Here is a 27,826-nt window from a genome sequence, read left to right as displayed (position 1 = left end):
AATCGTCTTTCTTTTGCATACATTTGGTCATATCACGCTTCTGCTCACAATTTTTTCGGCGCTTCCTATTGCACCACTAACTAGTTTAAATTCAACAAGTATAACATTATCCTATTTTTTTCAGGCTCATGCACTATTGCTTCTACATAGCCATATTCTGACCAAATTAGCCTATTCTCTTCTGCTCCTTTGTAATTGTTAATATTTATGCCTGGAATCTTTATCCCTCTTTACTTATTAAATTTCTCTCCATCCTTAAAATTTCAACTATAATATCACTTCTTTCATATTGAAGTCTAATAACCTAACATTGTCCATTGGGTTACCTTTACAGTTTTAATCCTTTGGAGAGTTTGATATTCCATGTGCTAGAAGAATGTTGATGTTAAAGAGATAGGTTTTCCATTTTGTTGTTGTTTGTTTTTTATATCAGGGAGCAGGTTAGACAAAAATCTCTCAAAATCCACCTTGCTTTTTCCCTTCTTAGTCATTTCAGTTCTGGGCCTATCTCAGAGTCCAGTTGTATTATCTCTCCAAGATAGATGATAAAGGACCATGACATACAAGATTAATTGAAAGGAGTTGGGGATGTTTTAGCTTGAAGAAAAGAAGATTCAGTGGAAAGATGATAGCATTCTTCATTTGAGATGAGAGCATTCTTCAGTATCCTGTAGGTGGAGGAATTAGACTCTTTCTCTTTGGCTGTAGACCAGAAGTTCTTAACCATTTTTGTGTCATAACTGGGCCTATTCTTGTCAGGGCTACAGCTACAGTGACTTGAACACCCAGAAAGTAAAGTTCTTTCCCTCAAAGTCCTTGGCTCTTTCAAGAAAACAGATCCAATTTTGTTAGTGAAAATGACAAGAAAGGAATTAACATCTCTTTTATTCTTGCACTCTCAGAACTGTGTGTTTTCTCTCTGAATTGTATCTGAAATTTCCCATTTAGATTGTTTTCCCCATATAATCCCCTTAAGGATGGGGCTGCCTTTTTTTCTTTCTTTCTTTTTTTTTTTTTTTTTTGGTGTCCCTGAACATAGCATAATGTTTTGCACATTTGAAGTCCTAAATAAACATTTCATTCACTCAAAGAATGGTCAGGCTCCCAGACTAGTTTCTCAGGACTCTATTTAACCCCTTGTGTGCCACATTATGTGTGGTATGTGTGGGATTGACTCTGGTTTCTTGACTGTGCCTGCAGAACCCTGATTCTGGCAAACCAAAGTTTTGGTTTTATGGAAAAGTTTTGAGTTTTGGTCCAGGATGTTTATTGTCTGAGGATCAGTCTGGCCAATTTTAAAGAGGCTCATCACTATTTTGACCACAACAATTCTCAAAGATCTTATTCTAAATTACATGGGAGTTGTGATCTTTAGCCAAGCGAATAAATTACATTAATGAAATCATAGGTACTTAACATATTAGTAGACCTGAAATGGTCTACCAGTAGAACATATGTGTGTATATAAATAACTGATAAGATTCTATAGGAATGTTCCTATAGAATCTTATCATCATTTACAACAATGTTTTGATGGGAAAATTCATTAAAAGTTCCAAGTTAGGATATAAGGAATGCCTTTTTATTACACTGCAGCTCTGAGAGGAGGAGTAGAATAGGCTGTTAGCTGCAATGATCTATTTTCAAATTCAGAATTTTAAAATTCAGAATCGAAATTCATGATTTAAAAAAGAATATTTTCTAAGTTGTGCAATAAACAGAGCATTTGAAACTCAAATTGTCCTCGTTTCTATATTTATGACCTGCCATACAGGCCAAAACTAATGCTGGTAGCTCCTAGGCCTGAGATAAGATCTTCATCAGGGGTGGCCAACAACAGTAGGGACTAAAGCTTCCTATCTTGTTGATGTTAATAATAGGGATGAGGGTTCCAGATGGTGTGGGGCCTTTAGCTCAAGTCTTATGAGGATTGGCAGGTAAGTTCTGAATAGAATTGGAGAGGTTAAGTAGCTAAGGATCTGGCAGACAGGCAATGAGGATTAAGGTGCAGGAATCAAGGGAAGAGGATATGATGTGGAATATAATAATCTACCTTTAAAATTAAATTTAGTTAGATACCTATTGGGTGCCAGTGGGAGACAATGGGATTTAGGTCAACATATTGGACAACAGGGCAATGAAAGCTATAATATTTAAAGCTGGAAGGGAACAGAGAGATTAGTTTGATCCATCCTCCCTCATTTTACACATGAGGAGTTGAGACTATAAAGAGATTTGGCGATTTCTCTAACTAGTTAATAACTGGGGTGGGGAATTTGAATTGAGCCATATTACTCTGGATCCACTGAGGAAGCAAGTTCTTACCAGTCATGGTTAGGGAAAGATCATTTCTTGGGCAGAGGTTTATATTAGGGAATTTATAACTCACTGGTGATCACTATCCCTCTTTTTTTTTTTCCCAATGTTTTTCTTCATCATTTTTGAGAAAATTAAAAGAGAGGACACAAACATGTTGACTCCATGTGGATTTTTAATTTGTAAAAATGAGTTTCCCTGTTAATCTACTTTAAAATGAAAAGTTTGTTTATATATGTATATGTATGTATTTAAATTTTTGTTTAAAAAAAATCCATTTCAGTTTAAATTTAAGTAGTGTTGCGCTTGCTTGAATTGGCAGCAATAATTCTTTTTTCTATTTCATTGCTTAGCAGAGCAAAACAGAGTTGACTATACAGCAGTTGTCTTTCAGACATGTCTAAATTTCTCAGTCTATTTATGAGCATCAACAAACACTTTGTACATACTTTTGCCATGGGTTGAATGCTTCTATTTTCCTTTAATTTCGTTTAAAACTAGTAATGGAATTTTTGAGGTTTTGAGAGGAATAGTGTTGGCAAGCTTACTTTTGAAACCAAAGGCAAATTAAGATACCAAGCAAACATAGAGAGACTACTACTTTAGAGAGCGACCTGAGAACACTGCTGACATTTGCAAAGACTGTGTCTTATATTTTTATAAGTTTCAGGTAAAAAAAAAACTTTTTTATGTTTAAAAAATTCACAAATATGATAATTATTTTAAAAGTTGATTCTAACACTTTCAGCGTGTAGGAGTTCAGACTTTTCAGCATTGAGTCTACTGGACATCAACTATTTGGGGCTTTTTCTTCCTATGATTTATTTAAGTAAATTCAGAAGAGTTTTAGTTACCAGGAATTTGATAATGTCACATTAAAGTTTAAATCATTCTTTCAGATTGCTTTACATGGCTTCTGAAACCATGCTACCAGCATTTATCATTGTTATTTAAAATATATTGCAAAAATTACAAATAATAACACTTGTCACTTTGCTTGGTTCTTTTGGTTTAATAATAATAAAGATACATTACATTTGAAGGATATAAACTACATTTACACTACGTATTTATTTTAAATATACCTTTCATTGAGTTGCATTTATAGCTTCTTTAGTATTTGTGGACCCTATCTTAATTATTGATATATATCAAAATAAATATCCACACCATTGACTTTATTTTTAAAATACATTTTTTTGTGCAGCCTTTTGTTTTTATATTCTTTATATTTTCTGATGTCTCCCTCTCCCTGCTTTTCCCAGATAGCATTCCTCTATAACAAAGAATAAAAAAAGAAGGGAACAAAAGTTTAGCAGAAGTAATCATCATATGGAAAAAGTCTCCTTACTTATGCAGAAAAGTAGGATTTGCAGGGTGGGAAGAAGATGCTTTTTCATATCTCTTCTTTGGTACTAAGCTTGATCATTATACTTTTGTGGCATTCAGTTTTAATCAGTAATTTTTAAATACTCTCCATAGACCACCATCCAAATCTTTAAGAAAGCAAGGTTTCCTTGTAATGGTCTTTCTTCTTAACTCAGTTGTTGGAAATTCATTTTTCTGAGTTTACTGTCTTCTTCAGGGGATTTAGATATAGATCTAGGGATAGTGGAAACAATCTAAGTGATTTGCCTGAAGTCTCATATAGAGCTAGGGTTTGAATTCAGGCCTTTATTCTTTTTGCAGTCACAAAATCCCCTCCTTCTCTCTAGCCCCAGTTCCACTCTTTCTCCCTTTTTTAGGGGTTATTCTCCTGCTAATTCTGAGTTGTCTAGGAGAGTGTAGGCTCTCTAACATTTCCTCATCTCCAGCTCAGTTCTCTCGAATCTTAGTTGTTTTCTTTTTTGTGTGAAGTGTGGCTTCTCGGGCTCAGAATTGGACAGAATCTTAGAGAAAATCATATTAATTTCTCCTCATTTCATTGATGATGAAACCAAGGCCCAGAGAGATGAGGTGATTTGTCTATAGCACTGGATCTGCTTTATTTTTCAAGGCTGTTTGAAATCAGGAATGTATTTTCCCAATGAAATGATAACAAACAAATTCATTTTGCCTACCTGAATACTCTTAGAATTACCATAAAATACAGTGATCATTTATGTTTCCATAATAAAATAATATTAAGACCATCGGTCTATAAACAGACTTTGGAAATGCAATCTTTGTCTAAGTTGTAGAATGCTTGTGAATTTAGAACAATTCTAGATTAGCTGATCAACATGTATTGATTATGGACTGAGTCTGTTTCAGGGTCCATCATTGGCAATACAAAAACAAGAATGAAATACTATTGCCTTCAAGGAGATTTTTTTTCTCAATAGTATTTTATTTTCCCAATACATGTAAAGATAATTTTCTACATTTATTTTTGTAAGACTTTGTGTTCCAAATTTTTCTTCTTCCTTCCTTTATTCCACCCTCTCCCCCAAGACAACAAGCAATCTGAGATAGGTTAAACATGTTCTATCTTTTTAAATATATTTCTATAGTTGTCATGTTATACAAGAAAAATCAGCCAAAAGGGGAAAGAAAACTCAAGAAAAACAAAGCAAACAAAAAAGGTGTAAATACAATACTTCCATCCACATTCATTCTCCGTAGTTCTCTCTAGGATGCAGATGGCATTTTCCATCCTGTCTATTGAAACTGTCTTGGATCACCATATTGTTGATATGATATATGCTGACATGTGATTCCATGTCAATTATAGCTGATTGTCACGTAATCTTGCTATTACAAGTATACAGTGTTTAAGGAATTTACATTTTAATAGAAGAAAGAACATGCACATAAGAAGTTTTGGAAAAACTCATGCAAGACAGATACAGGGTAACTTTTGAGGAGAATATACTCAGACTTGGGTAATTAGCTAAGGTAGAGTGTAAGCTAAATCAACCAATCAATCATTAAATATTTATTAAGTGCTTACTGTGTGCTGTGGGGATGCAAAAAGAGGCAAAAGACAAGCCATGATCTTAAGGAGCTTTTAATCTAGTTGGGGAGAGAACATGCAAACAAATACAGACAAAGCAAGCTATATACTTCCTATAGAAAGTGGGATATTAGGTGAGATTTAAAGGAAGCCTAGGAGATCAGTAGTTAGGAGTGGATTGAGGAAAACATTCCAGGGTGAAGGATAGCCAAAAATAGACTCTTTTACTTGAGACAGCCAGGAGGTCAGTTGAAGAGTGTGTGGCCAATTATAAGGTGTAAAGAAGATTGTAAAGATAGCTATAAAGGGCTTTGAATGCCAGAGCATTTTATATTTATTCCTGGGAAAAGGGGTAATGGGAGATTCTAAAAGATGATGATTTGAAGGGACAGCATAGGAAAAAGGCATTGCAGTGGTATGAATTCCACAGATAAAATGTCATTTGATTTTTCTAGTTTTGTGGGGTTAATTTGAAGAGTTGGAGAGGTAATCAGGCTCTCATATTCTTCAACATTCAATAAGCTAATTTGTTTTTTTAAATAATGAAAGAAGCATTGTCATCACACAGTAAAATGAAAAGGATTGCAGTTAAAACTGCAAATCTACCATATTAACTTGCTATTCCTTCCAAGTATAATACTACAAAGTTACCATACAAATTTCTTTTCCCACCCGCATTTCTTCCTCCCTGCCATGACTACCATTAGACACAAATAGGAGTATGTGTGTGTGTGTATGTACATACACACTATACATAACATTCTATACATCTCTTTACTAATTTTTTTCTCTGGGTATAGATTGTCTTTTTTCACATGTCCTTTGTTTTTAATTTGAATATTTTTAATAGTGAAAGAATTATTTAGTTGCTCAGAGTTGTTCCTAAAACAAAATTGCTGTTATTATTCTCTTGGTTCTGTTCACCTTGCTCTTCATCATTTCACTGAAATCTTTCCATGCCTTTCTTAAGGTCTTTGAGCTCATCATTTCTTACAGCACAATAGTATTCCATCATAACTATACACCATAGTTTGTTCGGCCATTCCCCAGTTGATGGGAATCCTTGCAATTTCCAGTTCTTTGCCAGCACAAAGGGAGTTTCTATAAACATCCCATTCACACTCAAAGTTATAATTATAATTTATGACTTTCCCTCTATTTTATTTTTACTGTTTTCTTTCTCAGCCACTTTTTATTCTATCCCTGTTACCTTATCTTCTCTCCCTATTACTCTACTTCCCCATTTCATCCATTCCACCAAGTGTTCCCCATTCCCTACCCCCACCCTCTCAAATCCCTCATCTACACATCCTTCTATGAGCCCCATCCCCGACCCTGTTCCCCAGTTTTCTCACCTCTCTACTTGTTCAGAAGATTTCTAAGCTCAATTCACATGTACACTGTTTCCTCTTCAACTCAGTTGAAAGGAAGATTCCAACTTTACCAACCCTTGCTTTTTCTTGCTTCCTCTGTGGTAGTTCTTCCTTCACACCCCATTTTCATAATGTAATTGCTCTCTTTTACTTTTTCTCACACAATTCTGGAGATTTATTTAGTGATTAAGACTAGTCTTTCACCTTCTGCAGGAATTTGGGGGGGTTGGTTCAGTCTTGTGATAGATCACTTTAAGCCTTTATTCCTTTTTTGATTCATTATTATTATATAGTTCTGAATGCTAAGGTGCCCCCATCCCTTTTTGTGAACTTGATTAATTTCATTGATATATTGTTAATGGTACTATTAGCAGGCTTCCACAGAGGTCCCTTGTACTTTGTTTCTCAAGGGCTACCATGACTATTTTTCTTTCGATCATTTGGCTGTGGGTCCACTGACTTCTGGGTTGACTGGTTGCTGCAATTCTTGGACCTGTTTGCTGAGCTGCCTAGGAATTGTTCCATCCCTGTTTAGTAGTGTCCTGTCTGGATGCTGGATGGGCCTGTCTTTGCTATCCTTCCTGAGAAGTTTCTGTGAAGTGAGCTGTCATAGGCTATGTGGTACTTGTTGTGCCTCCAGAGGGATTTCCTGGGTTCTGAGCATCTTGTGCACTGTCTTTTGCTCAGTTCTTCAATTTATCTTCCATCTGCCTGGACAGCAATAAGTAAGAAATTAGATTTAGAACAAAAGCTCATACTTTTCAAATAGACACCTGACCTAGATATTAAAAAAAAAAAATCACATCATTAACAAATTAGAGATTGATGGAAAGTACAGAATGATACATATTTTTATATACAACTAATAAGGGAATTTGTTTTGGTTGAATGCATATTTCTTACCAAAAAAAATTTTTTTTCAATGTGGTTAGAAGTAAGAATGAAAAAAAATATATTTCTTTCAATTAAAAAATTATGGATAAAGTGATGTTATAGATTTGAAATATTGCATGCACAATTTCAGATGAGATTATCATATTTTTAGTTTTGCTTCATTTTTACTTCATTATATCAGTCCCTTACACATCAATAAAACTTTAAATATTTTTTATGAGATCACAGTACAGTACAATGAGGACTATCTGTGTCAGCAGATTACCTAAATTTAAATCTCAACTCTGATCTCCAGTCTTAGGTCACTAGTTGCCTCTTGGACACTGTGAACTGAATGTCCAGTACACATTTTAAACTCTGTATGTCCAAAACAGAACTCATTATCTTTGCCCTAAAACCTATCCTTTGCTAATCCAGCTATTTCATCTGATGAAACTGAGGACCTAGAGAAAGTGACTTCCCCAATGTTGCATGACTTGTTAATGGCTAAGCCAGTACTAGAACCTAGATTTTTTTGACTCCTTAGACCAAGACTCCTCTACTTCATTCTTATATCATTTCTGTTGTCATATAGTATTTGAGGAATCAAAAACTCAGAGGGAATAAATCTTTCTTTGTTAGTAATTGTAAACTTAATCATTTGGGTTGTGATTTATAGAGAGAATGTACTTTATTAGAAGACATCTCTAATCTTGCAATGGAAGTTGATGGGGAAAATAGAATTCCTTTTTTTACAAATAATTTTGAAGCAGTCTCTTAAAGTTAATGGTACCAGTCATTCAAATCAATTTAGTAACTGCATTCAGAGGAAAATGATTTTTACTACATGAGCCTTTGACTCTTAGACTGGGTAAAAATTAGATTAAATAAATTACTAAGTAATAAAGCATACATTTTTTACATTTTAAAGCATACAGGTGGTCTTAGTTATATTGTTGAAACAAGAGTACTACTTGAAAGACAGTGAAGCATAGAAGTTCTGTTAGACATGGAGCTTTGCTTCTGCCAACAGTTTGGCATTTTGAGGACTGATATTATCCTATTTCCAAATTGAGATTGCATACAAAAATACCCTAGGGCTGGTAATAAGCATAGAAAATTGCTCCATCAAAAGTCCTTTGTGTATTTATGATGGGAGAAAAAGTAATTTGATTTAGATGAAGAAAATATTGTGATATAGCTCTTTAGTCTTTTGGCTAAATTAGGAGAAGTCTCCTATTTTAAAACAGAAAACTACAATGATGAATTTTAATTAAATATTACAAAATATTACTAGTCTTAAATTTCTTAGTATTGGTGCATTTTTCTTGTCTTTTACTCAATTTTGCTTTACTTTTTTTCTATTAAGATCAAATATTTAGGAATTAAAGTTTATTAATTTTTCTTTTCCCTCTATTTCTTTAATGAAGACTTTATTGTTTCTATTTAAAAAATTAAAAATGCCAGGTTTTGAGTTAAATTATAGGACAAAAAATTTCAGATTTTAGACAAGATTCAGATACTCTGTGTCTTCACCTTAAAATTGTTTTAGTTAACTTTGTTTCTTCTGTTTTTATTTGTAGCTCTACTACATTAATACTCTACTGGAGATTGTATTAGATTTTAGTTTATTGCCTTAATTTTAATCAGATCTTCAGAAGTTTGTTAGATGTTTTTGTCTGTTATCCCTTAGACAAATAAATTTCATTTTCTTGTTTTCATTAATTCTTATAAAATTTGAATTAATTTATTACCAAATTCCTTCATAAAATTATGATCAGCTTTTTAGTTTTCTAACATATAGTACTTTCTAAAAAAATTTTTCATCCTGAATTTAAGCAGTTTAAAAAAAAAGAATATTTCCATATGTGTAGAAAATAAAAAGGATTGTATATTAATCTACGAATCTCCATTTATAATTCCACGCATGACTTTTTAAAATTTCTTGCTTCTCTGTGTTTCATTAAATATTTTCTTCTGTTTTCTGTATTTTTAAAATGTTTCAATGGCCCTCTTTTGGGAGCATCATTATTGCTAATATCTCTCTCTTCTTCTTCCTCCTTGTAGCTCTCCCTCCATTCCCCCACCCCTTCACCTCTTCCCCAGTTAAAAAATCCTTGTGAAGAAAAACTAATGAATAAGTGCTTTTTATAAATGCTTACTATGTTCAGGTACTTTCCTTGGCCTGGAGATAGAAATAGAAAAATCATGGGAGCCTGTCCTCTTTAAGGAACTTAAATTGTAATTGAGGAAGACAACATCTAAAAGAAAGTTCAGCTGCTGTGTAAATTGGAAATCCCACATTGTTGTGGTGGGTGGAGATAGAATGGATGTCAACGCTCAGAGTTCCTTGGATTTCAAAGAGGTAAAGATGATTATGCAGGACTCTGTGAGAAATAAAGCCTGGGCAGATAGTCAACCTTGGTAGACTTCCATCTCATTTGTAAGGATGTAAGCAGTCAAACATTCTGAGTCAAAGGGAAAGGCAAGCTATGAACAAGCCCTAACTGGTATTCCTCATTCTGATGCCTAGCCATGCAGATGGGCTCTGACATGGTCCAGGGATAAGAAGGAAGATGAGTATCCTTTGTGACCATTTCCAGAAATGTGTGTCTTTCAGGAAGTAGCTAGCTTTATTTAGCATGTGTCCTCAGGAGACATGGTTGATCATTGTTTTAGAGTTTTTAAGTCTTTCAAAATTATTTTTCTTTTATAGAGTTGTTCTTGGATAAGGGCAAGTGTTACTGTCCACAGTCACTTAACTTTCCATCTCTTGTACAACCTAGGATTCTCTGAAAGGATCTGTTTTATCATTTTTTAGTGAGATAACTTTCTATTACATTTATATGATTTATAAACTTGTTTAGCCATTCCCCAATTGATGAACCCTTCTTAGATTCTTGTTTTTCTCTTCCCCTTTTTATTTGTTGAATTTTATGTCTTTCTAAACCAAACTTTCTGCCTCTTTGTGTATGTTCACTTCTGCTTTTCCATTTCAAATAAGAATAAAATTCATCAGATGTTGCTTGTTGCTTCCCTACCTAACCTTTCATGTTAATAAATTATTCTTATACAACCTAGTTATGAGAATTAGCAACTTCACTTCCCTCTTCCTCTTTTTCCACTAGTGTTATCTTTTTATTCTCCTTTCTTTTTCCCTTCTTCTGACCTACAGAACAGAACTATTCTACCCACAGATCCTCTCTTTTTCTCATTTAATCCCTCAGAACCCTTTGAAGACATTTAGGCTCTGAAGAGGAGCTTGTTTCTTTTCTCAATTAGAATATAAGTGCTGCATCAGTATATAGCTTCTTCTAGTTGTTAAAATGACTGATGAATTGCTTGAATAAACTTCATTAAAATTTACATTATACTTAACCAACTCTTATTGAGTGACTAGCCCAGCTTTCTGATGGGAAACACAACAAATTGGTGTTTTCCTCTTTGTTCTCAGTTGGTGTATTTTCAGATAGTGAGAATTTATTTTGATATTAACAGAACCAGATCTAGATATGTAAGGAACCTGAAAGGCCATCCAGTCCAAACTCCTTTTACAGATGAAGAAACAGCAGAGAGCTGTACATGATGGCACACACTTCTGATTCCTGCTAATAGAAAGGCTAATTAGCAGCTAAAGCTGATGGATTGCTTGAGTTTGGGCATTCTAAGCTGCTAAATTGTCGGAACTAAGTCTGGCACCAATATTGTGGGCCCTCAGGAGCGGAGGACCACCAAGCTATATAAAGAAGGGAGAATAGACCCTTCCAAGAAGCGTCAGTAGCTACTGTACTTCTGGGCGGGAGATTGTTTCAGAAAGGAAGGAGGAGGGTAGGCTTGAACTTTGGAGTAAGACTTCTTAACCTGAAGTCTATGAACTTATATTTTATTTTTTATTTTATAGAAAGAACTATATGTTAGAAAGCTAAAAAGCTGGTTATAATTTTATGAAGGAATTTCATAATAAAGTATCAAAAATATTTTGATAACTGAATTTCAATGCATTTGATTTCCTTTGTAATCCTATGACTTTTATACATTTAAAAACTTTTTTGGAGAAGTCTATAATATTGATCCTATTGTCAAAGGGTCCATGATACAAATACAGTTAAGAACTTTTTTTGTAGCAGAATCTGGACTGTGGTAGAGTGGAATGAACAGTGGATTTAGAGTCAGAAGACTTGTGCTTGAGGCAAATAAGTTCCTTCACTTCTCTGGTCTTATTTTTTTTTTTTGCTCTTTCAGAGGAACCTAGACTTAGGTTCAAGCCTTTGCCATTGTGTGGCCATTAGCAATTCATTTAAAATCGGATACCTGCCTCAATATTGTTTGGAAGATCAGGAGAGCTAGCATGGTTTCCCGGGAAGGACTATTTAGGAAATTAAACAACAACAACAACAACAACAACTTGGAGTCTAATTTCACTGTTAGACCTAAGTTTCTTTTATGAATGAGGAATGAGGGAGTTGGACTAGATGCTCTTGAAACACATTACAATTCTAGGTCCTGTAGTACTCCCCAGATCTCTAGCTCAGGATTGTCAGGATCCATTTCCTCCTAACATCCTTCCACTGGTTCTTTTACTATCCCAGTGGATATTCATTTTAGCCTTAAGATTTCCCTTCCATTGATTGTTAATTTGAATCTAATACTGCACATTTCCTTTTCAAACAATAGATTTTATTGAATCCTTTTGTCATTTTTCATAAGCTATTTGTAATTTGTGTCCCTCTGTACTTTGTGTGGTAATTTGTTAAATATAATCTTACTTATGCCTACCATGTTGATTTAATTGTAGTAGACATTTAGTAAGTATCTTATTAAGAAAGATGAAAAATGAAAGTTTATTACCTAAAGCAGCTTGCTGCCTAGTAGGAAGGACTTTCAAATAAATGTGATCAAAAATAGAATTTTTTTAATTTTGTTTTTGTCCTTTTTGGACATTTTTGGACAAAAATGATAACCAGACAGAAAATTTGAAAAGCTGAAATGATCTTTGTTCTCAAACTGCAATGGATAAAAATATCAGGAAAGGAAATTTAGAGGAGTCTGGGAATGAAAGAATGAGTGAAAAAAGATTTTTTTTTTTAAGCACTAATTATGATACTGGCACGATGCTAAATCCAGAGGACTGCAAGCAAAACAGTTTCTGCTGTCAAGGAATTACATTCACTCACAAAGGGGATCCAGAATTGAAAGGGTGGAGGCACCTTGAATGGCCCCTTGAATATCAACAACTATGTAACTTTGTATTGCTCTTAAGACTACATCTAATTTTTTCCCTCTTGAGATTCTGGTATTGCATGATCTGAGAGAGTATTGGTGTGAAAAGCTGGACTTTGTGGTAGCTTGAGGTCAGCGAAATACCTGTATTTCTTAAATTTTTTAAAGTGGATCTCCTTGTATTAAATTTGGGGGTCTACTTTATCTTTTGTAATATTTCTCTCCCTCTCACTGCACAAATTTTGTATTTTCTTTTTATCCCATTTTGTCTTGTGTACATTTTATTCTATTTTCTAAATTTTAAGCAACTTGAAGTGATAGACTGCAGTTTTTCATTTTTATAATCCCATGGGGAGCATGTCAGACATGGAGGTCATCCAGGGCAAAGGCACAAATGTGTGTTGCATGTGACGTTTGGAATTAGGAGGGAATAAAGTTTCCCCTCCCCCCACAATTTATTTTGTTTGTACATGGTTATTTATATGTTATTTTCCCTCATTAGACTGTGAGTGCCTTGAATGTAAGGACTGTTTTTTCCTTCCTTTGTATCCTTAGGATTTAGCACACCAATCAGCACCATTCCCTTACATATATATTGACGTGAAAAAGACCTAATATGGTTAAATATAACAAATTCAACCAGTAATTTTCAAAGATTTCTGATTCATCTGTATTTCCTTCTAGCCTTCCTTTTTCTCACTTAAAAAAATTCTTCATTGATCTTTCTTTTCTCTTTCCTTTTTTTTTTTTTTTTTTGGCACTCACAGTCTAATGAAGGAAAACAATATAAATAACCATGTACAAACAAAATACATACAAAATAAATTGTGGAGGGAGGGGCAGAGTAGAGGGAAGGCACAAAGGATAAGAAAGACTGAGACAGGCTCCTTGCAGAAGGTAAAACATTAGTTGATATTTGAAGGAGGTCAGGGAAAATTGAGAAAGACAGTTTCAGGCATGGAGGAGAGCCTGTGCTCAAAATTGGAAAAATGGAAGAATCTTTGGAAGAAGCAGCAAGGAAACTAGTCCATAGAGGTAATGTATAAGACTGAAAATATAGGAAGGGGCTAGTTTATGAAGAGATTTAAAAGCCAAATAAATTTTATATTTAATCCTGGAGGAAAAAGGAGGTCAGTCACTGGAATTTATTGAAAAGTTGGGAGAGGACTTGTGATATGGTCAAATGCGCCTAGGAAGATTTTTGATAGCTGAGTGGAGGATGGATTGGAGTGGATATAGACTTAAGATAGAGAGATCCCCAGCAGTATGTTGTGATAATCCAGGAGTGTGGCAATAAAAGCCTGAATTTTGCAAAGGGGGTGAAAGAAAAGGAAGAGACAAGAGGATGTTTAGATGGCATATTATAAAGATAGAAATGACAGGTTTTGATAGCTGATTGGACATGAGGGATACGAGAGAGTGAGGAGTCAAAGATGACATAAGTTGCAAGCTTGAATAATTTGGAGAGATGATGGTAGCCATTAAGAGCAAATTGGGAAGAAGATCTAAACTTGACTTAGTATTTATAATACATAGGGGAAGAAAATCTGAAATTCACAGTGGAGTTGACAGTTTAAAGAAAGTTTGAAAATATTTCAAGATCCCATCTTCTAGGAAGGAGATTTCAAAATAATGGAAAATATCCTAGTATAATCTAGTATATTGCCTTTTTTGGCAGGGGGTGGGGTGGGGTGGGGGAAGGTTAAGTGAATTTTGTCATCTTTGCCAATGTTGGTGGTGTTTTAGTTTGCATTATTCCTGATCTATAGTATTCTCTCATATTATTTCTGATAGTTTGCAATTCTTCTTTTGAGAGTTATTTGTTCACATCGTTTGTACATTTATCTATTGGGGAATGGCTTTTGGTTTTAATAGTTCTCTTAAGTTATTTATACATTTTACATATTGTATTTGTATGAAAATTATTTTCTACAAATTATTTTTCTAATTATTTTCTACAATTTTTTTTCTAATCAACCATTTACTTTTTATCCTGTGTTAATATTATTTGTGCAAGTTTTTCTATTTTACATAACCAAAATTATCTTTTTTTTGGTATAACTTTTTAACCCTTCTTGGGTAACAAATTCAATTCTCCAGACAAAGCTCTGAAAAAGTTCCTGATCTGTCCTCTTCCAACTTCTTTATGGTTAACACCTTTACTATTCAGGTTGTACATCTGTTTGGGGGGTTTTTGTGGTAAATGTTGGAAGCATTTTTAAAAAATAATTTTACTATTGCACTGAAGATCTTGTGAAATGGGGACATCGTTCATTTGATCTTTGGTAGAAGCATTCCAGAACCAGCCTCATCATTTCTTTGAGAAGCTACACTAACTAGGTCCTGAGGGGCTTTTTTCTACCCCATTTTAAAGAAGGAGAGATGAAAATTCCTATATTTAGTCCCTTTTAACTATATTTTTGCTATTATTCCTCACATTCATAATATACCAATATCAATATCAGTAAACATTTATTAATTAAGCACCCATTATGTTCCACACACTGTGACCATCAATGGGAATACAAAAAGTCAGAAGACTTTCTTTGCCTTCAAGATAGTTACAGTTTATATACAATTTATATACAGGAAGGAAGGCACAGAATATATTGCACTTCTCCCACTTCCTTCTGCATTTCTCAGTCAAATCTACCCATTTTTTAGAGTACAGCTATCTCTTATGCAAAACATTTTTCAACTGCTCTAAGTCTCATTGAATTTTTTTTCAGCTTCCTCTTAAGTTTCTTAGGTTGTGTCTTTGATTATTCACTATTAATACTTCATATATTAGAGGCAGCTGTGTAATAGTGGGAAAAAACAGGAGTTGAAAATACAAGATTTCAGCTTGATGCTTAGCCATTAGTTACTGTTCTGGCCTTGGAAAAGTCTTAGGGATCAGCTTTTTTCCTCATTTGTGAACAATGATGTTTTTAGATCTTTTGTAGTTCTTGACTTATTCATTTGACTCACCTGCTTTATAAACTTGGTAAAGCATTGTCTTTGGGCACTAATTTTCTTAGTTATAAAAATGGATGTAATCTCTCTACCCCCTTGGGATTGTTGAAGATCAAATGGGATAATGTATAGAAAATACTTTGGAGATCATAAAACAATAGTCATTCAGGGAAACATGGATCTGTCAGAGTATCAGTGTCAGCTTGTGCCACTCTTTTGTATTGTATATCACAACTTCCTAAGTGGTATTTATGAACTACTATGGCAGAAAAAGCTTATCATTGTTTTGTGGCCAGCCTTTTTTTGATGAGCCTCTCAAAAGTTAGGTAGGTGAGTTTTTGGGTGTTGGACACACACACATACACATTCCTTGTATGAAATTTTTCCAATTGGGTAAGATCTGAAAGTTTTTGTACTTTGCTGGAATAAACTTTGGGAACACAAGACTCTCTGCATACCATCATGAGATACCACATTAGACCTTTGTCAAAATGTAGAAATGTATGTTTATATAGTTGTTTGTCATTTCTCCAGTTAGATCTTAAGCCCCTTAATGGATTAGAGACCATGTTTTATCTGTTCCCCATGACACCAAATTTAAGAAGCATTCCATTAATACTTGTTGTTGAATAACATATCTAATATTTAATGAGAACAAAATAACGCTTAGGAAATAAGTGAGCCCCTTAAAATAAGTGTTGTCTCTATTTCATATATGTATAGTTATTTGCATGTTGTCTCCTCCATCAGAATGTCAACTCCTTGAAGGCAGGGATTATTTTGCTTTTATATCTCTAGGAGTCCCAATTCCTGTCTCATATGTACTTGATAAATTCTTGTTAACATGGCACATTCCACATGCTAAATAAATGCCTTTTGGTGTGGCTTAGCTAGCTAGCTAGTTCTGTCTAAGTCTATGTTCTTTTAGCTAAAGCTCTACGTTTATTTTACCTAATTCTTATATGTCTTAGACTCAAGGTCCTTCATCATCCTGGTTCCCCTTCTCTGCATCTTGTCCATTATATCCATGACCTTCCTAAACTGCTAGACTAAGATCTATATACAATATTACAGATATGTTCTGGCTATGCCATTGTACAAATGAACTATCATCTTATTCCTGGAAGCTGTGCTGCTTTTAATGCAGCTCAATAGCACATATACAGATTGAATCCTATTTATAGGATTCAATTTGTAACAAAGTTTGATATGATCAAAAGGAGAGTTGGTCACTGGGAAACATAGTTTTGTGAATTAGCAAAAACCAGAAGAGAATTAATGCAAAGCACATGGCTAGGTCCATAGCATCTTCATAAAAACAATCTCATGTAGATGGTCAGATTTTTACCATTTGATTTCAGGTACTTATTAATAAGTAAACTTTTTTATGTAGAAATTCTGTATCTTAATTTTACTTTACTGGAGTTATTAATTAGATTGTGGATTTGTGTCACAGGATTGTGACTTTTTGAAAGTTGCTGCAGTTCATGCAGATAAGATTTTCTATTTTCTGTTGTATATTCAGTACTTTTGTATATTTTTCCATGAAGTCGCTTAACAATTTGTTCATTTGTATCATTTTGGCACATTCAGGCTTAAATATAGCTCAACTCTTCCATCACTAGTTTGTACAAATACTAGTCATTCAAAATGTCAAAATTTGGACTTAACCCAGGAGTTGCAAAGAATGTAAGCTTTTATATATTGAAAGATACTAAGCTCTCTTAGGGGGAGGGTTAAGTAAAATACTGTATTTATGGGAGTAGTTTAAAACAGTTAGGCTTTAGAGTTCCTATGTGCCCAAAGTATTTCTCAAGTGTGCTCCATAGTATAACAGTTAATGAATTGGAGCTGCAAGAAGCAATTAGTAATACTGACCTTTTTTGCTGAAAGTTCTAGGATTAAACATAAATCAGTAAAACATTTTGAAAGAGTTAGTAAAGCTATACCCAACTTAGAAAGTGTTCATTCTTTTTACTCATTGGCAAAATATTAGAGTACTTTTGTCTTCCTTGTCTCAAACTTCATATTTAAAGCTTTTGGAATATTTCAACAGGACTACGTACTAAAGGTATACCTCCTTTTATATTAGGGGAGTATTTCAGCCCTTAGCTGGAAAATGAAATTCTATATAGCCCTGTTTTTCTTGTTGGTTCTTGTTTTAATTTGCATATTTTGAAAAATAGGGGTCCTTTGCATCCAATGTCATTGCTTATCCAGATGCATCAATCTTTTACCTTTTATCCCAATGAAGTCTGACTTTATTTGCTAAATGTTGGCAAATCACTGAAGGCTTTGTAGTAATGCAATGATAAGAATGTGCTCTTTCATATTACTTTAAGCATGAAAGTAAAATTGCACATATAGGTGATATTCAAATAATAATTTGAAAGAATGAAAATCTAGAAGAACTATAATAATCCTTAATCTTCAAATCCCACTTTAAACATTATCTAATGTTTGTATATGTAAAAAAAATCTGAGATATTTTGAAATTTTAAAACTGTACATTGGGGAATTTAGGTTCTCACTTCAGAACTCGAAGAAAATATTTCATAAGTAAATATATGTTTTACTTAGTAAAGTAAAATATAACTCAGTTTTTTCACTTGCTCACCAAAAAAATTTTTTTCCCAAAAAAAAAAATAATTAATGCTGAAACTTAGGGAAAAGATGGCAGTGTAAAAATCTGTCAAGCATAGTCTTCCACACAAACTCCAAGAAATCTTTGGAAAGAGCTCCAGAAAAACTAGTGCTAAAAAACATGAGACAGAAGTTACTCTATCTAGTCCAAATCTGCATAAAAATATGGTCAGAAGCCAAGTAGGGAAGCAGTTTGAAAGCTGTGAAAAAGATATTTTGAATACTTTTTGGATCGCTTTTCTTTGTAATTGGGTATACTTTATTTTTATTCAAATAATGTTTGTGAAGCCATTATTAGCACTCTGCCTGGCACTGAGATGTTATGTAAATGCTAGTTGTTGTTATTGCTGTTATTATCATCATCATTATTCTGAAAAGAGGTCCATAGGCATATTTTGATTTTGTAGAGTTGAGTAAAGAGTTCAGGATTTCCTTGAGTTTGTAAGTTTGCTTAATTGTAATGAAAATGATATCTTTGATGCCCAAAGAGGTCCATGATACACAAAAAAAGGTTTCAGAACCCCTCCATTAGAGACCAGGAAAAATAGCCGTCCCAGGTAAAGCAGCATGTATTCTAGCTACTGCACCTAAAGCCAGCAAAGTCTAGCTCAGAGCAAAGGCTCTGAACAGAAAATGTGTAAGCCAGATATAATTGTAATAATTAGGAACCGTAATAATAATTAGGGACCAGACCGAGGCCTTGGCTTGTCAGAGTAACATTTGGGAAAGAGCCAACCCTTATAGGACTATGAACAAGGAGATGGAGGGAAGTGGATGAGTGTTCAGATAGTCTGAGACAAGTGTAACTCAATGTCTCCCCAGATTCCTGTTAGGGCCAAAATAGCGCAATCAGATCAGTACCTGCTTTATGTACACTGATCTGATTTTCCCTTTAAGAAGATGAAGAATTCTCTGCTTGGACACTTCTCTACTTCCTCTTTATGTGCTGTTTTTTTCTCATTAGAATGTAAGTTCCTTGAGGTTAGGAACTCTCTTTTTACTTGTATTTATTTGCTTGTAATGCCCAGTGCATGGCACATTCCACATGCTAAATAAATGCCTTTTGGTGTGGCTTAACTAGCTAGCTAGCTCTAAGTCTGTGTTCTTTTAGCTAAAGCTCTACGTTTATTTTACCTAATTCTTGGACTCAAGTCTTGGACTCAAGGTCCTTCATCATCCTGGTTCCCCTTCTCTGCATCTTGTCCATTATATCCATGACCTTCCTAAACTGCTAGACTAAGAACTGTATACAATATTACAGATATGTTCTGGCTATGCCATTGTACAAATGGACTATCATCTCCTTATTCCTGGAAGCTGCTCTGCTTTTAATGCCACTCAGTAGCACATATACAGATTGAATCCTATTTATAGGATTCAATTTGTAACAAAGTTTGTGACTTGTCTGTGGTTAGATAGTAACAGAGGCAGAGTTTGAGTCTGGATCTTTTTGACTTTAAAGTTTAGCTCCCTATCTATAAGATCACATTACCAATTTTTCCATATATTTTTAATAATGACATTGCTTCATTGTCTGTGGTACACATTTCCCTCTGTGACCCTCATATAAAGTGGTATTCCTGGAAGACAAAAAGCTTTGTTCTCTCTGCCATCCATTCTATTATGCAATTGTTATCACATTCCTTTTCTCATGTCCTTTAAAAAATTTTTTGGCAGGGCCTTCCTTCTTTTGAAAGATTTGCAGTTCTAGAAAGTTATTTATTGAAAGAAACATTCTAATTTAGTGAAAGGTAGTCTGAATTTTATACCCTTGTCACATGTTCATTTAGAGCTTATTGTCATATTAAATTTTAGTCTAAACCTAATTTCTACCAGATTGTTTTCCAGTGTTCTTTTTTGTTTTTGTCAAGGGTCCTCTTTCTATTCCTTACCTTGTCATTGTCCACTTGTTCATTCTAAGGTCAGTGCATATATTCTATTTCTTGACCCCTTATCCATATCCTCCTTATGTCTTCTGGTTTGTCCACATTAACCCAAGACCTTGCTTAGCATAAGAATCCCTGAATTCTGAATTGTGTCTAAACATCCTGTTCCTTTTACACATACATCATTTTATGTGAAATATGTCTCAGTGCTTCCAGAGAATTTCCTCTGCATGAGTGAGACCTGACTTATGGGCCATTGCCCATTGTTCTATTCTCCCAAAGTCTACAATTGCAGGGTTAGATATTAAAAAAAAAAAAAAAAAAAAAAAAAAAGCGTAGTCCCACATTTTTGAGTTTGTTCCAGGTACAATGTGTTTCTTCTCTCTCCAACTCTTTTTGTTTTTCTTCTCTCTTCCTGATGGAGTATTTTGCTTCTGTATTTTGCTATCCCCAACACCCAGCCCTCACCCCCCAGATATTGCCTTACATATGAGGGAATGTAGATTTTAATCCAATAAATAAATAATTTATTTTTTCTTCTGACTTTTAAAAAACTCCCTCAGCTCCTCTACCTGTTAGATTCTTTTGCTCATAGATATATTCTCTTTGGTTGAGGGCCAGTGAGATAATGACTTTTCTTTTTTTTTAATGACTTAACTAGACATAGAAAATAAATGCATCAATTTCACTTTGTAGTCTTTTCTTGTTGTTATTTATTTGATTTTTTTTTCATGTTTCTTTTATTTGCCATAGTTTCATTTACTTGCTCAGCTTTGCCACCTTTTGGGGGGGAAGAAGACTCAAATTTCTTCATTCAGTTAAATGTCATTGACTGATTAGTCCCAATTTTGTTAAATGTTTTAGAACTTTTGAACTGCAAATAAATCTTTGTTTTTTAGCATACCCCTTCCAAAAATCCTTTGATTTTTTTGTACACAAACAGTCTTGAGTAGTTTGAACTAATTTTCTAATATAGGAGAAGAGATTTCTCTTATCTGCCAGAGATTGTTTGATATTAAAAAATTGACATTTTTCTGCTGTATATCTTAATGAATTAAGCTTAAGGTTTATCCACTCTCACTTCCTGTGGATTCTCAATCTATATTTTACCCTCTATTTCTCCTACTTCGGGGGGGAATTTTCTTGTATTATTTGGTGAAGAATGGAATGAAATCTTTATTTCACTGTGCTTTTCTGGAAGATTTATGATTCTTAGACTACTTTTACACATTTTATTTTAAGATTACCTTTCTTTGTATCTTCAATGTTAGCAGAGCACTTGGCACAAAGTTCTCAATATATATGTGGTGGTGGTGTTTTTGGTCTTGTCCTCTAATATTCTCCTGTGGCCCACACTTTGACTTCTCCCCTGATGACAGATGCCTAGAAGGACAGGCCTCAAAGTCGCTTCATAGTCTCTTGGGAAATTCACTTTTCAGGGATTTTCCAAATTCAGGCTGCAATGACTTCCTAGTGTTACTTCTAGGGGGATAGAATTTATCCCAACTACATGTTAGTCCTTTTTCCTTCATTCTTGGTGTAGCATTTACCACCATGGCAACCTGTCCCTATTCCTGTTACCCCAGGAAGAAAGTACTTGATTTTCCTGTGATCTACATGGAGTAAGGCTACAAACTTAAGATGACAGCCCATCTAACCCAAATTGGTTGGAGTCAATGACATGATTTGACCAAATCACGATCGTGACTGCTTAATAGGCTAAATGAATATTGAACAGCATACCTTATAGGAGGAGTTTTCCATCATTTTTGAACATGTGATGTATGATGAGGGAGGGGGAACATGTTTATACATATTTAGGGGGAAACATGTAGTAGGGGTATCAGAAAGATTGTAATCCTGAAGGAATGGATCAACCAGCTCCTTCTGGAGGGCTGAAGAGAAGGGCTGCTTCTGCCATAGAATGGTGGAGTGAAAAGTCCTGAAGTAGCAAAGATTATTTTACCTTCTTTGCATTATTCTAATTTGGGGGGAAATTGTAGAATTCTAAAGGAAAGGAAAATGTCTAGAATACCATCTTGGTGATCATGCAGCATGTCTTTGATTTCTTTAAATGTTTGATTTTATTGTATGCTGATAAATGGGGATACTATTAATGCAGATTTAAATCCAAACAGAATGATAGAAGAAATGTGAAACTAGCTATATAGTAGAGAAATTAAAATATATTTCCTTAGGCTCAGCAACCTAGGCCTTACCTTCAACTTATTATCTCTCGCATCCCCTGCCCCCATCTAGTTTGTTGCAATTTCATCTTTGCAGTAACTGCCCAATAGTCCTTATTCTCTCCTTTGATAATGCCTCCCTTTCTCTAGTGCAGATTTATATGTCCTCTCTCCTAGGCTACCATTCAGCCAACACAGTATTTTCCTTAAGCCTTTCCTAAAGCACAAAGCATATGGTATCTGCCTCCCTTCTGCCTCACTACCTCCCAAATTTTATTGGCTTCCTGTTTCCTCCAGGTTCATATACAAAATCCTCTCTTTGACATTCAAAGCCCTTCTTTATCTAGCTTCTCCTACCTGTCCAGTTTTTGTACACTTTACTACCTGATATGTACACTCCGTTCCAGTTACACTGACCTCTTTGATCGTTCCTCAAATAAAACATTTCATCTCTCTGCTCTGGCTGCCTTCCATGTTTGGGATGCTCTCCCTTCATCTGACCTCCTTTTTAGCTTTTTAGTTTCTCTGACCTCCTTTACATCCTTTCCTGTTTTCTACAGGAAGCCTTAACCAATGCTTCTTAATTCTAGTGTCTTCTTTTTGTTTGCATATTTTATATTTATTTGCATATTGTCTCCTCCATTAGATTGGAAGCTCCTTGAAGACAGAGACTGTCTTTTTTTGTATGCCCAGTCCTTTTTTCATTTATTTTCAATGAGTTTCTTTCTGCTTTCTTATTCTCTACCACCTATAAAAAGTCCATACCTCCCCAATCTTCAAAAAATACTAACTTAATCCCTCTATCTCCATTCCTGTCTTATATTTCTTCAATTCTTTGTAGCTAAACTCTTTGAAATATACATCTATAATAGGTGTTTCCACTCTCATCTTTTTTCTTAACCCATTACAATCCAGTTTACAATTTTTATCATTCTGTCAAAATTGCTTTCCCAAAACTAAGACACTAATGCATTATTGACAGAGTTATAAGCTGATCTGGCTATTCTGGAGAGCAATTTGGCGCTATGTCCAAATAGCTATAAAACTGTGATTCCCCCTTGATCCAGTAATATCACTATCCCAAAGAGATCATAAAGGAGGGGAAAGGACCCACACATACAAAAATGTTTGTAACAGCTCTTTTGGTGGTGGCAAAGAACTGGAAATTGAGAGGACGCCCATCAGTTGGGGAATGGCTAAATAAATTATGGTATTATATTTTAGTGTTATTGAATATTATTGTTCTGTAAAAAATGATGAGCAAGCTGATTTTAGAAAAGCCTGGAAAGACTTAAAAGAACTGATGCTGAGTGAAGTCAGCAGAACTAGAAGATTGTACACGGTAACAGCAAAATTACGTAATGGTCAACTATGATAGATTTAGCAATTCTTAGAAGTACATTCTGATAGACAGGAAAGTCTTATCCATAGAGAGAATTATGTAGACTGAATGCAGGTCGAAGCATATTATTTTCACCCTTTCTTTGTTTGCTTTTTTTTTTTCTTGGTTTTTCCCTTTTGTTCTAATGTTTATTTCATAAAATGACTAATATAGAAATATGTTTAAAGTAGTTACACAATCTATATCAGATTGTTTGCTGTTTTAGGGAGGGAAGAGAAAGGAGAAAAAAATCTTACAAAAATGCATATTGAAACATATCTTTGTAGTTTTGTAGCAATATATCTATATTTGTAATTGGAAAAATAAAATGCTGTTGAAATTTTTTTAAAGGATAAATAAGTTAACAGAAATACACAAATCTAGTATTAAAATCTTACCACTTAAAATCTCCATTAAACCCCTGAAATCCATAGGTAGTAATCTGAGTTGATTGAATCTCATCAATTTAATATCTGAAGGTCTTTAAGTAACATCCTTAATCAGTGGCTAGCCATGTTGAAGACTTAAAGAATTTATTGGCTCCCTGCACTAGACCCTTGAACATGCTAAATGCGATCCCTGTCTAAAACTTTACCATCTGATTTTTTTTTCACTTTTGTGAGTTTATGATGCTTGTATAATGTTTTTCTTTTTTAAGGTGACCAAGGGAGATTTTAGCAATTTTCCAGTTAGTTTTAAAGTTCTATAAGTATTGTATATAATGAAAGATCAGTGCTGATTTTCATGATGATTTTACCAAACATTTTCAAAGATAACAATCTTCATATTGGCATCTTTATTTCAGGAATGATAACAAGAAAGAGGGGAATCCAATGCAAAAGAGATGAAGTTGTTAATTTGTGATGAAGTAAAATGCAGCTGTTGCTTTTCAGTCATATTAGTAAGTATGGTCAAATACTGCTCATTCTTATTGGCAGTAAAGATGTCTAATAATATAAATAAAAATATATCAAGTATTTTAAAAGTAACTCACTTTGCATTATAATACTAGAGTATGTTTCCTAATTGAGTGTATAATGCTAATACTTGCTTCATCATACTTTAAAATCTATAATTTTTTTTAAGTTTTTTTTTTTTTAATTAAATGTGAACTGGAAAAAAACCTAATTTCAAGTCAAGTAAAAAAGCCTATGATATATATAATACTGTTATGCAACAGTATTAATGTCTACCTTATAGACTTTCCCAATAACCGTGTTTAAATGTTAGCTCTGAATAAATAATACATGGGAACATAACATTAGAGCTAGAAGGGACCTTACAAATAGATCACTTCATTCAAGTACTCATTTTATTGATGAGGTGAAGTGATTTATAGATAGCGTACGGATTTAAGTGTCTGAACTTTATAAAATGACAGCAGTTAATTAGTATAAAATAAATTTATATTATTAAAACTACTATAATGGATATTTTTCCTAACTTTTAGAAGAAAAAATATGGAATCTAATAAGAGGTTAATACCACTTAATATAGTCAAAATATTTGCTATTTCATAACTAAGGTATCCAACTTTTCTATCTTTTTTCTAGGAAGGAAACTGCATCTGATTTTCTCAAAAGAGAAGTTTGCAAGGTAAGAAATGCCTTTTATAGTAGATAAAGGAAGGCATATTTAAATGCATTTAATTGATGCTTAAATTTCAACTTGCCTTTTTTTTTCCTTTTCTCATTTTTTACTGACAACCAGAATTCCTTCTTGATTTTTATTAAATCAGTCAGCAAGTGGTTATTAAGTGTGTTCTGTGTGCCAGACATTGCACTAGCAGTTAGTTATTAATACAAATACAAATGTGAAGCAGTCTCTGCTATTAAGGAGTTTATATTGTATGGGATGACTATTTGATGTGTTTACAAATGAGTAAATAAAGAATTTAAATAAAGTGTTTTGATGGTAAGGTATATATATGAATCAGAAAAGTTCCCTTCAAATAAGAAGGCACTTGAGGTGAAGCTTGGAGAAGAGTTTAAGGGTTGCAAGTGAGGAAAAAGAGCATTATATAGGAGACTTCATGTTCAAAGGCAAGGAGATGGGAGATAGAAAGTCACATACAGGGAGTAGCAAATAGGCCATTCTTTGTATGGTATATAGAATATATGAGGAGACCAATGCATAATCAACCTGAAAAGATTTACTAGAGCCAAATGATTTAGAACTTTAAATGCCAAACACAGCAGTAGTTTTTATGGCGCTACTGAAGCTTCTTAAATGTGGAAGTGACATGATCAGACCTATACTTTAGAGAAGAGGGAGATGAAATGAAGGGAGTCCTATTAGGAGTCTGTTCTAATAGCCTAGGTATAAGGTAACGAAGGTCTAAACTAGAGCAATTATGGTGTGAGTGGAAAAAAGAAGATAGGAGATGTAATCAACAAGAATTTTGCAACTGATTTGGTCTGTGGGAAGATGAGTGAGAATGAGGAGAGGAGATTGGCTCTAAAATTGTAAATCTGGGTTGCTAGGAGAATGACAGTATTCTTTTAAATAGAGAAGTTAAAAGATTTAGGGACATGTCAGATTTGAGGTGTCATGTGAAGATGCCCATTAGGAGGTTATAAATGCAGGATTGGTATCCAGCAGAGAGAGCTAAAATCTGAAAACTCAAAAAAGGAAACAAATTAGTTCTACAGGGAGTAAAGAACCCTGGCAGAGCAGTGTCTTCAAACACCATAGAGAAGGCAGTTTTGAAAAGTAAAGGCTGCTCAAAATTGTCAACATTCTAAAAAGAAAAGAAATTTGAGTAGTGAATAAAGAAAAGCCCTTGGATTTAGTAATAAAGTAATAATTTGTTACTTTGGAGAAGTAATGGAGTTTCATTGGGATGATGATGTGGAAGCTAGGTTTTCAGGGTTTGAAAGAAGGAGAATGTAAGAAAGAGATTCTCCGCCGAACCCCCCCCCCCCCCCCAAGGATTTAGGCTGCAAAAGGAAAGAAGAGACAAAGGACAAAGATAAATATTTCTAATATTTGGATCTCATTTTTAGAGATCATTGGTAATGATTATTTATCTTAAAGATATTGTAAATAGAGAACTACATATTCTTATTTTAAAAAAATGATCACTAGCATGATTGGCTTAAGATGATGGTGTTTAAGGATACAAAGGAATGTAGCTTGGTAACATGCATTCCAGCATTGATTTAAAAGCTAAAATGAACTCATTCTATGTTCTAGGCCTTGTCCTGAGTGCTAGAAATACAAAAAAATTTGAGAGAACATCTACTTGCAAGGAACTTAAATTTCAATTTTAAATAACCAGCAAATACATGAAATGTATATGGGGGAAATGGGAGGAGGGAAATAAGCAGTGTTTTACATGTCTCTGTGGGTATGGATGAAATATGAGAGAGATATAGACAGCATGATTGCATAGATATGAGGAGAATAAATACAAATAAGTAAATATATAAGGCAATTTGGGAAAAAAGATGCCACCAACTGGAATCAGGAAAAGTTTCATATGGAAGGTAATGTTTGAGTTTCATCTTAAAGGAAGAGAGGGAAATCTAAAACATCAAGGAAAAGGGCCCAGAACAATGCTGATGAAACAGTTTGTGTGAGAAATACAAGGAAGGTCATTTTAGTTGAATTACAGAAATCTTTATCTTGTATGATGAAGCTGGAAAGATAGTTTAGGACCAAGTTGGGAAAGGTTTTAAAAGCTAAAAATTCTTAGCGGCAGAAGGGAGTCTTGAGTCTTTATTGAGTAGGCTACTGACATGGTCATATTTGTGCTTAAGTGATATCATGTTGGTAGCATTGTGTAGGTTGGACTGCTATGGTGAGAAACTTGAGGCAGGAAGACCAATTAAAAGTGTCTTGTAATTGTCTAGATAAAAGGTGATAGTCGTCAGATATTGTGGAAGTAGAATCAGCAGGATTTGGTAACTAATTGGGTATATAGAATAGAACAGAGTGAATATTTGGAGAGAATGCTGAGGTTTTCCTCAAACAGGAAATATGATGAAAGTTTCCAAGAAGAGAAGGCTTGGTCAATAGAACTCGTAAAGTTACTGGAAAAGGGGAATAAAAGATAA

The 27,826-nt window shown here is 34.1% G+C and overlaps 1 protein-coding gene across 1 annotated transcript in view; it reads left to right on the top strand.

Moving 5' to 3' along the window:
• The window catches only part of FRS2 (fibroblast growth factor receptor substrate 2), a 103,217-nt gene that overhangs the window by 19,315 nt on the left and 56,076 nt on the right, over positions 1-27,826 (top strand). Inside the window, exons 2-3 of the mRNA XM_052001462.1 lie at positions 24,574-24,669; positions 25,322-25,364. The gene's annotated coding sequence lies outside the window, so the exon portion shown is untranslated. The remainder of the gene's footprint in view (positions 1-24,573; positions 24,670-25,321; positions 25,365-27,826) is intronic.

The sequence above is a fragment of the Antechinus flavipes genome, chromosome 5 (genome assembly GCF_016432865.1).
Source record: "Antechinus flavipes isolate AdamAnt ecotype Samford, QLD, Australia chromosome 5, AdamAnt_v2, whole genome shotgun sequence".
Taxonomy (NCBI): domain Eukaryota; kingdom Metazoa; phylum Chordata; class Mammalia; order Dasyuromorphia; family Dasyuridae; genus Antechinus; species Antechinus flavipes.
The sequence above is the reverse complement of the archived record's forward strand: the minus strand, read 5'-3'. Positions and strand labels throughout refer to the sequence as shown.